This window comes from Procambarus clarkii, chromosome 49 (assembly GCF_040958095.1).
Source record: "Procambarus clarkii isolate CNS0578487 chromosome 49, FALCON_Pclarkii_2.0, whole genome shotgun sequence".
Taxonomy (NCBI): domain Eukaryota; kingdom Metazoa; phylum Arthropoda; class Malacostraca; order Decapoda; family Cambaridae; genus Procambarus; species Procambarus clarkii.
In genome coordinates, this window is record NC_091198.1 from 7,275,664 (window position 1) to 7,287,468 (window position 11,805).

The 11,805-nt window shown below is 42.2% G+C and overlaps 1 long non-coding RNA gene across 1 annotated transcript in view; it reads left to right on the plus strand.

Moving 5' to 3' along the window:
* LOC138351303 (uncharacterized) overlaps positions 1-6,776 on the plus strand; it is an 8,095-nt gene extending 1,319 nt beyond the window's left edge. The window contains exons 2-3 of the long non-coding RNA XR_011222400.1: positions 4,238-4,285; positions 6,680-6,776. This is a non-coding gene — a long non-coding RNA (uncharacterized lncRNA). The remainder of the gene's footprint in view (positions 1-4,237; positions 4,286-6,679) is intronic.
* Positions 6,777-11,805: the final 5,029 nt, after the last annotated feature.

The window sequence follows — 11,805 nt, forward strand, 5'->3', positions numbered from 1 at the left end:
GGCTACAGTTCAGTACTGACACAGAGTCAATCCTCCCCCGCCAGGATACGAAATTTTATTGATTATAAATAATCGATATAATTCAGGAAAATATTTTATCTGAATTTACCTGAGGGCCACTAACATTAGTGGCCTCAATGAAGACAGGATACCGGCAACTTGTCAAAGGTGCACCCTATTTGCCCTGATGAATTTTTCCAGATGGATTTTTAAAATTTAACAGTTTTGGCATTTACAGCTGTGGCAGGTAGGAGGTTCTGTGGGTTTATAACCGTGGGTGAAAAAGCATCTCCTGTTTTCAGTCCTGCATTGTGGCTTGTTGAGCTTGAAACCATTGCTCCTTATTTGTGTTACATCTGGCCTTTTGAAGAAATTGTCTGGATCAACATCCTCCAAAATATTCAGTACAGTATTTAAAGATTTTGATGAGATCCACACTGTCATGCCTGGTTTGCAGTGTTGTTAATTCTGAGGCCCTCAATAATTCCTGATATGAGAGTTGACATAGTTTTGTAATGATTTTGGTTGCTTAGTGTTGTACTTTCTACAAGCCAGCTATTTCCTGAAGATGAGGTCTCAATGCTTGGATACAGTAATCCAAGCACGAGAGATTTATGCAGTTAAATCACCACCACCTTTTCCTTTAAGTAAAGGTATGCTTGATTATTCCTAGAATTTGGGTAGCTTCTTTTTACTGCTGCTCCTACCTATTATGCAACTTTCAGCGAATGATGGGTCCTGACTCCAAGGCCTTTTTGTGTTTCTTAAATTTTTATTTAAATTTGTCATTTCTTCATTGTCATCTAATTATTGTACATGTATCTACATTTGTAAAATTGCTTACTGAAGTTCTACATGATCTTGTTTATTTTTAAGTGTTTGCATCATTAAACCATTTAATTTTACTAATTTACTCTGTTATGTTCTACTAGCTTTACTAAATTACACAGTGCATTTTCTGTGTTATTAATGTTAAAAACTACTGTACCATTTATGGCCAAACCACACATTACCACTACTAGATGTAATGGTGATGTGTGGTTACCATACTCTACCATTACTAGAACTACAGATTTCATAATGTAATAGTCTATGTGCAGGCGATGAGTCACAATAACGTGGCTGAAGTATGTTGACCAGACCACACACTAGAAGTTGAAGGGACGACGACATTCCGGTCCGTCCTGGACCATTCTCAAGTCGATTGTGATGAGGAGGTAGGGACAGGCAATAAATAGGCAAGAGAGAGCTGAGGAGGAAAGTAAGGTGTAGGGGTTAGTAGTAATAATGAGAACTGCAGAAGGCCTATTGGCCCATACGAGGCAGCTCCCATTATAACCACCGAAGGAGATAGTAATAGAAATAAGAAGAGGATAGCAAGGGAGAAGATAGCGTAGGAGAAGACAATGAACAGAAAAAAGGGAGAAGAGAGAAAGAAAAGGAAAGAGAAAGAAAGATAAATGGAAGGGGTAAGCTTATGTTAAGTCACGTTAGTTAGAAAGATTAGAGCATTTGAGTATATACTGTGAAAGGGAAGAGTCCACAGCAACAAAGCCAGGACTCAAGTTCATGTTGGGTACATTGTGTATAAGAGCCGATTCTACAAGACGGCGTCTGTGTAGAGTAGAGGCAGGAAAGATTATTTTGGAGGAAGACCAATCAATGCGATGATTAGAATCCCTCACATGGCAGAAGAGAGCATTGTTAGTGTCTGCAGACTTAACACTTCTCTTGTGTTCTTAAGTCTGTCATTCAGTGTACGGCCAGTTTCGCCAAAGTATTGGAGAGGACAAGATGAACAGGAAATAGAGTAGACACCAGCAGCATTAGAAGCAGGAGGATCAGTGTGAACTAGATTGCTACGAAGTGTGTTAGTTTGTCGAAAGGCGAGTTTAATGTCAAGAGGACGAAAGGTATTGGTAAAAGTTTTGAGTTCAGATATGAAGGGAAGGCATAGTACAGTGCTACTAGTGTTGGAAGCAGGTTTAGGACGAAAGAAATTTCGTTTAGCTTGAGAGTAGGCACAGTTGATGAAATGCAAAGGATAACCAAGGCGAGAGAATGATTTGTAGATAAAGGCAATTTCAGAATCAAGAAACTGAGGGTCGCTGATGCGTAGAGCGCGGAGGAAGAGAGAGACGAGGACACTTTTCTTAACAGAAGGAGGATGGTAGGAAAAGAAGTGAATGTACATGCCACTATGCATGGGTTTACGGTAGACAGAGAAAGAGAACCCAGACACAGAGCTGTGAACATGAACATCAAGAAAAGGAAGGAGGGAATTAGATTCCCACTCAACTTTGAAATGGATAGAAGAAGCCAGATTGTTAAGAGAGGCGAGGAAAGGCTGGAAAAGATTAAGGTCATGAGGCCATAAAGCAAGAATGTCATCAACATAGCGAAGCCAGAGAGAGGGACGAGTATCAATAGAAGGAAGAAGAATAGTTTCGAAGTATTCCATGTACAAATTAGCAAGAACAGGGGAGAGAGGGGAACCCATAGCGACACCGAAAGTTTGAGTGTAATATTTACCGTTGAAAGAGAAAGAGTTAGATTCAACACAGAGTCTAATGAGATCGAGGAAAACGTCAGTGGGAAGTGGGAGAGGAAGGAGGCCCTCTGACGCCTTCTGTCTAAGGAAAGAGAGAACGTCATCGAGCGGAACATTAGTGAACAGAGAGTCGACATCAAGACTAAGCATCTTACAAGAGGGTTGCAGGCGCAGTCTTTCTATGAAGTCCTGAGAGTGGCGAAGGTGGGCAGGGGAAAAAAGTGCCAAGGTAAGGTGTCAGGGTTTTAGCGAGCCAGGAGGCAAGAGGATAGCTGACAGAGCCCCGTGAAGAAATAATAGGACGAAGAGGAACACCAGGTTTATGAGTCTTAGGAAGACCATAGAAATAAGGAAGAGAAGGGCAGATGACACGGAAACGTTTAATGAGATCAAAGTCAGGAGGGCAAAGACTAGAGAGCTGTCTTAGTTTGCGGTTAAAGGAAGTTTTGAGGCGATCCAAAGGGTTAGAAGTCAGAGAACCATAAGTGCGAGAGTCAGAGAGCAAGACATCTGCTTTTCGGAGGTAGTCCTCACGGTCAAGGACAACCACCGAATTGCCTTTGTCGGAAGGAAGGATAAGAATAGAGTTGTTAGATTTTAGGGAGGCAAGGGCAAGCTGGAAGCGACGAGGAAGGTGGTTATTTTTAGAAAACAAGCTGTCAAGAACGGGGATAAGGGCCCCTCTAAAGGCAGACAGGTCGAAAGAGTACTAGAGTTAGAATTGACAAACCTGTCAAAGGAACTAATGAGATCAATGCCACAGCGTGGGCCAGGGGAAGTAGCAAAAGACAGACCAAGACCAAGAAGTTCTTGCTGGTGCTTAGAAAGAGAGTAGGACGAAAGGTTGGTAACACAGTCAGAGAGAGAGTATTTGGCCCAAGGACTGTTGGAGATCAGGCGTTGAAGTTTGTTGTGTAGTGTGGAGGAGTGGTGGGAAGAGGAGACGTGAGCAGTGTCAAATGTAATTGGAAAAAAAAATGTCTTTTAATAGTCTATGTCTTTTATCATTAAGTATCACCTTTATATTGGTTATCATTTGTAATATTTCTTGAATATTCTCACTTATATTAGCTTCTCTTTAAGTGTTTACCTCTTTATATCTTTAAATATTTTGTTATTTAAATTATTCTAAAGTTTTGTTCAAGATGCTTTGTGCATTAGTGGCTTCATTTGTAAGTCCTGTCCCTACAATTGTCCCTTCTGTTTATGTTCTTTCTCTACACCTTCTTATCAATAAAATTTATTATTATTATTAAGCATTATTATTATTATTATTATTATTATTATTATTATTATTATTATTATTATTGTTGTTGTTTCTAATGGGGCTGCTACAGGCTGCATTTGGATGATTTTCCAAGTTACTCCTGACAGAGCACTGCACTTTCTAAAAAATGGGTCAATATCTTTTAGAGCACAAAATGCCAAAACGGCATTATTTTTATTTAAAAATACTACTGTATATACAGTGCAGATGGTGCACATATAATAATAATTTTATAATAAGAATTATATTAATAATTACATTAATAATTATTAATTACATTAATAACAATTATTAATTATAATAATACTTATTAATTATAATAATACTTATTAATTATATTAATAATAATTAATAATATGTTGTTGGTTTTACTACAAAACAGTAAAACATAATCTCTTAAGTGTGAACAAAAATTTCAGACAAGATCTGGGGGGTTCAAGATGGCTGAAGGAGGAAAGTCAAAGCAGGTAATTATTTCATAATAATTCTACCTACCAGTGCCCAATCAGTTATGTAATTTTTATGTATTTAATTTAATATTTATTGTGCTTATTTTTTGCTTGCAAATTACTGCAAATTCTCTAGTATGCCACAGTCACTAGTTTTAAATTCAGGATACTTTGTTCAAGTTTGACTGTATTTCTTGTAATTTATAATTTACTCTACTGAACATTCTCAATTTGTTAGTTTCAAAACTTTCCTGAAATGTAATAGTTTTGGTCCACTGCATGCATGTGTACTCATTTGGCTTCACCTAGAGAGTCATACATATTTGAGCCCGCATCTAAAAGGAACAGAGAGCAAGTTTTAACAATTTCACGCCACAGATTTGCATATTAAGGAAGCTGGCTGGATGTAAACATTACGTATAACCATGGAATCTTCGGGAACAAGATGGCATCCATAAAAATCACAATGTCACGAGAAACACCAACATTCTGAAAAACAGGATGTCCAACCAATAGGAGGCAAGCCCCATAAACACACAAACCCCCCCTCCCTCCATCCTTATCCTGGACTCCTATTGGTCCACCTAGATTGCTATCTAAGTGGAAAATGAGTCACTTGCTGCTCATCCTTCATAAGGTGAAGTCCTGCTGACCTTTAGCTCTGACCTTGAACTATCCTTCTGAACCAAAACCCAGTACAATAGTTTGACCCACAATTTTGAGTGGCAGATAGACTTCATTAGGTGTTCTGGAGAACACGCAGACTTCTGCCAACAGCTCAACTATGTCCAGGTTGTAGCCAGATTACCTGGGTGTGTTGGCTGTGAACCGAGAGCTGGAGCCCCATCGTTGTGTCCATAAGGAGGACAAGATGGTAGCTTGGTGAACAAAGAGGCAGTAAATTCAGCACCAAACTCAAGAACAGGAGGAGCCAGGCATATGTACAAATTTATTTCATTCACCTGGGTATGAGGAGTTTGAACCACTGACCCCATCCATGGGAGACGGCTGCTCTATCAACTGAGGCGACTGTCTCCCGTGCCTGGGATTAGTGGGTTCAAGGTTTCAAGTGTCCAGGTGAATGAAATGTTATTTTCAAGTGTCCAGGTGAATGAAATACCACACTGAATCTATTTGCAATAGTTGCACAAGTTCATTCATGAAAACCTTGATTATCTTTAAGTCACAAGGCAGTAGTGTGGCAAAGCAGTAGAGGGTGACATGTTACTTGCACAGAGGTTCTGTGAGCACTGATCTAATTTAAAAAAAAACTCAAGGTCTCTCATATGAGACCTTTGATTTTCTTTGTCTGATCTTGAATCATGTCTAAAATTTCTTACACAACAATGAGAGGGCACAAAGAGAAGCCGAAGAATCAAAATACTGCATAAAAAAGAAATACAGGTACTGTATTAGAAAATATATTTTATGGTTGCAAAATTTAGACATATAGGATGTGCTCCAATAATTAGCAACCTATTGTGTGCAGAAACCATAACTTTCGTGTGTACTTTTGTAAAATATTAATATAATGTTCCATAGAACTGGAAGACTAGTGAGTATATGATGAGTATTGCTCTTTTTTGTGATACAATCAGCCACTTACAATTGCAGTTTGTAATTACACACATATAGTATCCTGTACTTTAAGTATGTTCTGTGTTTGAAATTAACTGTACACTACTGTTTCATGTAAAGTAAAAAGTTAAAGTAGCAAGATAAGCTTTTAAGTGTATATTTTAGCTTCTAATAATATTTCTGGGAGAGCCTCGTCGGCTCCCTGAAGCTATCTAGGCTGATATGGATATATTAGCTTTCTGGCATCAGTCAATGTGTATGGAGTTCTTGCTTACCTGGCCCCCCTCAGAAAGGCACAAGGAGCAATGGCCTATAGAAACCCCCATGAGGTTGGGAGCATTCTGTCTGCCATCGACCAGGTCTGGCACCCAGACAGGTAGGCATCCCAAAACAAACCCCTATTCTGGTGAAAATATTGCTACCGAAAGCCGAATGAGTGGACAGAACTCCCTAAACGAAAATTAGCAAACGAGCATGATGTCATCATGTTACCATGCCACTGTCTGTGCAACCCCCCTTCCCATTTCGGCAGCAATATTTTCACCAGAATAGGGGTTTGTTTTGGAGCGCCTACCTTTCTGGGTGCCATACCCAGTCGATGGCAGATATAGAATGCTCCAACGACATGGGGAATTATATAGGCCATTGCTCCTCGTGTCTCTCTGAGAGGGGCCAGGTTCTGGCTCGTGGGCCCTGGTAGGCAAGAACTTGATGCACATTGACTGATGCCAGAAGGCTAATATATCCATATCAGCTGGATATTCTGGGAACTCTCCAGGTCTCACCCAGAAAATGGCATTCATTACATTCAACACTGTTTTTTTTTTTCATCAGAGGAAGGCAAAGCACAATAATGTCGAGAACAACCATGAAAGCAGCAGTCAACATTCTCAGGATGATGTGGTATGTATGCTTAACATTAAGTATTACTACTGATTTTTCTGAACCCATTACCCTCAGTAGCTCCCCTTTACTTAGGCACAAAAGGTTAATCCTAAACCAAGAATAACTGCCTGTTATGACACAAATACTTCAAAACCCTCAAACTCCCTCCGAACAATTCTTGGCTCTGCTGAGTTACAAGAAACATTCCGAAACTTTCGAAGCACTGACTGTCCAACTTATTCATTGACCACCAGGTGGCACTGGGCACTTTCCTTTGGACTTAACCTAGCACTCAGGACTTTCACCAGGCTGACATATCAAGTTCTATGCCAGCTCTGTCTCTATTCGATTATCATTCAGGCATACTTGGAATACTGGATATGGAAACTTGCATGCTGTCTGTTGTTGGTAGGGTTCATTATTCTTTGATCCTGGTGATTGTTTTTTTGCCTTCATACTGCCCTATCCCTCCTCACTAGAATGTGTCACTGAATTTCACTACAGTCCTTGTTTGATTGAAATCTGGTTATTCATCTTGGTTTCCATCACACACTATCCTGTTGCTGCAGTCTGCTTTATCCATAGGTTGCCAGGGAAATCAATTCTTTGGTGTTGTTTCTAAATCCTTGTACAATGTTACTTGCATGTAGGCTCTCCCATCACAAATCAATTGTCGGGTAGCAAAATTTAATCAGATTATTACCCTGTCTCTGACTTACCCTGTCCATGACTTAAGGAAGCACGAGTCGTCAGCCTTGTTCCCTGTATTCATGACCATGAACAAGCGTTCATGGAGGTCTAATTGTGGTCTCTCATCCAGATATTTTCCAGATTTCAGCCTGACATCTGCTGTCATTTCATTTCAGTGGCTTATATTCTGTCTGATGTTCCTCTAGTAAGTCGCCCAATAATTTATTTGTTGTTTTGTCTGTTCTTTCTTTTTAAAATTAGTGTGGGGAGGAATCAAAGGAGAGCTACTGAGAGGGCCAGTTCAGAAATAAAAAGTTGATAGTAATGAAATGACCCTTTCTGAGTGGCCCTTTTGTAGCTCCTTATTCTCACCATTTAATTCATGTCTTTCCAAGTCTACAGGAATAGACTGAATTGACTTCAGTATGAGGCATCCTTCACCAACTCTCTTGTCTGTAGGGCTGCGATCTGGTGGTGCCTAAGGTAACTGAATAGTGGGTACATCAGTAGTTTTAGAAATTTTCTTGGCAATTCAAAGGGAGTTTAAATACAGTATTTTGAAATATTGTTCTGTATTATAGCAGGCAATTTTTCTCAGTTGGGAATTAATCTGTGATCACATGTTTGCTGCCTAATTTGCAAGGGACAAGACATTGGAGAGTCCTTGTCGTCATAAGTAGAAAAGGTTACCCAAAAGTTTGGCATTATTCATAATATCTTAGTGGTGTCAATGCCTAAGCCAAAGGAAAACTATTGAGAGACTGCTTAGAAAGGGATGTGTCATTACTTTCAACACCATATTTGTAGTTGTTATTTACAATGAAATATACAATTTGAGTTTGTATACATATTTTGCATGCAATATTCTATTTTCTTTTCATAGTAAAGTATGTGATAGTGAGATAGGACTGGACATGGGTGGCTGACTAGACTGAACTGATCTGAACTGATTTGGCAAAATTGCCTGGACTGTATTGAAGTAGGGTGATTGGCTGGACTGGACTTACCTTGCTGAATCTTGACTTACTGACCTGACAGACAGGTTTTCTGAGGGGGTGGCCTCTTGTGGCTTCCTAAAGCTGTCTCAATGAGATGGCTCCCAACTACTAGGTTGAATGAGCCATGGAGTTCTTAGGCCTACCGAAGACCAGAGCCAGAACCTGGCCCCCCCCCCCTCAAAGAGGCCCTGGGAGAAGATTTCACCTCACTTGAGAAGGCATCCAGAAAGCCAGTGAACCAGAACAAAAGCTGCTGGGTTCAAAAGAGACCAAAGCCTCACAATCCACCTGGTGAACTCCACCACCTATGTAAACAAATAATCAAATCTCTCAAAACTAGTGTGTGCTCATTCAACCCACCTTCCCCACTTGTTTGCAGAGGAGGAGAAAGGGGCCCCTCACCCTCCAAGGCTTGAGTCCTCAAGACCACATGACTGCTGTAGGGTTCCTGAATCACCTATCTGTTGTGCAGGTTCCACTGTTATTTCAGCTAAGTGTTCTTGAGACATGCCTTCCCCAACTGCAAGGCTGTCGCGGTGGATGCCTTTCAGCGGAACTGGTCGAGGTGGGGTTACCTGTACCTCATCCCCCTGGTCCAGCTGTTGCTTTGGGTTCTGGTTTAGTTGGAGTCCTACCAAGGGAGAGTAGTCCTCGTGGCCCCTTGGTGGCTGGCCCAGCCTTCGTTCCAGGTGCTGCTTGCTCGGTGTGCAACCTGGGGCATTTTCCGCACCTCTGCCTCTTCCAGTTAGTTGGACCAGTCCAGTACACAGCTGGTTCGGTCTTCTCCTCTGCTCTTCGCGTCTGGTCTTTTTGACGTGGGTTTAACACCAATTGTATTATGATTAGGTGGCTTTGTTGATGGTGTCCCACCCGAGAGCTTCGTCTTGGCAACAGTATGAAGTTTACTGGCATTCTTTTTGCCATTTTCTCTCTTCATAGGTTGTCTTCTATTTCAGATCGGGTTGTCTTGTCCTTTTTGTCTCGGCTTTCAGGACCATCATTTAATGCCTAATACTGTTGCCTCATCTCGTGCGGCACTGGCAGAGCCGCTTCAGCTTGTATTCGGGGTGAATGTTACTTCTGCCCCATTCTGTAAGCTTTCTCGTGCTTTGTTTCACCTCCAGCCTGCTCACGCACCACCTGAGCCATCCTGATCCTTGGATAAGGTGCCCTCCTATCTTTCCTCTCCTCGGTTTGTGGTGGCCCCTTCAGTTCAAGATTGCTTTTCCGATTCTCTGTTTCTTTTGACATTGGCCTCGGGGAGTTGGGTCGGTGAGCTGCATGCTCTCTTCTGGCACAGGGGTTTCTTCTCTTTTGGTTCTGGTGGTTGGTTTGTTCCGTTGCAGCCTTCTCCTCCTTTTCTTGCGAAGAACGAGACGGCTGCTTTCCGGAGGGGTCCTTGAATCAATGATGCTTGGTTGGTCAGCATGCCAGGGGTGCATCATGTGTTGTGTCCGGTTGCGGCTCTTTGCCGTTACCTGCGCAGTTCGGCTTTGGTGGTTAGGGAATGCGCTTTGGGGCGATCTGGTTTCCATCGTATGCTGTTCCAGGACTCGTGTCTCCCAGGTCGTCTGCAAGATTATTAAGTCTGGCCAGCCTGCGGTCTATCCTCGTGCCCATGCCATTAGGAGGTTTGCTGCATTGACTGCCATGGTTGGCAACATGTCCTGGGCTGATATTCGGGCACGAGGATTTTGGAGGTCGAACAGGATCCTGGCCACTCGATATTTGGTTAACGTTCTTGCTCCTGTGGGTTCCTGTGTTGCTTTGGGTCGCAGGTTGCAGCCAGTTGTCTCGACTTCTTGTTGAGGAGTGTATGGCGGCCACCTCCCAGATAAATCCCCGCTTTTCCTTATCTTTGGTTATGTAACTCCAGGGAGCCAAATGGCTCCCCACAGAAAACCAGCATTGAATGTAATGAGACTTCATTTAATGGATGAGCGCCGGAGGCTCCCTGGCAACCCTCCCTCCCCCCCTCCGGTCGGCAGTTTTTCGAGTTTCTTAATACTTAGCTTCCGAACTGGAGGGTTGCGCGGACGAGTGGCATTTTAGTGGAGTGTGACGTTTGCTTGTTTGTTAGTTTCCTAGGGATTGGAAGGAGGGTCTACCTCTCTTTTTCAATTTTTAGTTGTACAGTTCTTTTTTCACCATTCGGGGGTTTGTTTTGTTGTGCCTACCTTTCTGGATGCCTAACCCCGGTCGATGGCAGATAAGAAAAACCCCAGCCATGGGAAAGGGGGATTTCCAGGACCATTGCTCCCTGAAACCTTTCTGATGGGGGGGGGGGGGCAGATTCTGGCTCATGGTCCCCGGTAGGCTGAACTCTATAGACAAATGCCCTGATCTAATATATCACACATTAGCCTGATAGCTCCAGGGAGCCTCCAGGGCTCACCCAGAAAATGGTGTTTCATTACTTTCAAGGCAGGTTTTTTATGAAGCATTTTCTCTGGAAACTGCTTTTCTACTCTTTTTGGGGTAATGGGCATGGATGCCGGCACTGCTCCAATGCCGTTGCCGTTGGCTTCCAGAACTTAGGGGAGTCCGTTGGGTTCCCTTTGACTCAAAGTAGTTCTGTCCCCTTCTGTTGAGGGCCTCTTTTTGCAGGGGTAGGGGTTATCATAACATCCCCTCCCCGTATGAATTTGAGAGCTGCTCCCCCGAGGGTTCATTTCTGCATGCTGTTAGGCCCGTCAGGATATATATTGACCTTGGATGTCTAGACTATCGATTGTATGTATATCAGGAGTGATATAAATACACATAAATAGGCTCATATGATGCAGCTCCTATTTATATCTAGATATATAGGAGCTACCTCAAATAGGCCTATTGAACCATGTGAGGGAGCCCCTGTTTATATCAATATAAATAGGAGTTGCATTGTATGGGCCAATAGGTATTCTATAGTTCCTTTATTATGTTCCAGTGATGATTAGTTGACCTGGTTTAATTCATTACAATCATATGGAATTGAGAAAACCATATGAACAGCATTGCCGACCAGGATTTGAACCCCATGACATCCAAAATCACCCCCAAGTGTACACTGTACTATGATCAATGGTGCACACCTAAAGGAGGGGAAGGTGGGGCGAATGAGCCCCACCTTTGTTATAGAATGCTCACGCTAGTCCCAAGAGAATTCAACCATTTATGTACATAATTGGGGGAGTTCTTTTGGCTGGTTTTGAGACTTCTGTCTCTTTTTAAATCCAGCAGTAGTTTGTTTTGACTCTCTAACTTTCTGGTTGTCTTCTCTGGTGAGGTAGTGAAAATAAATGTCACTGCTCCCTGCACATCTGTGAGGAGGCTGGGTTCTGGCTCCAGTTCCCGGTAGCCCTCTAGAACTCTACTGCTGATGTGACCCAGTAGATGGTAACCATC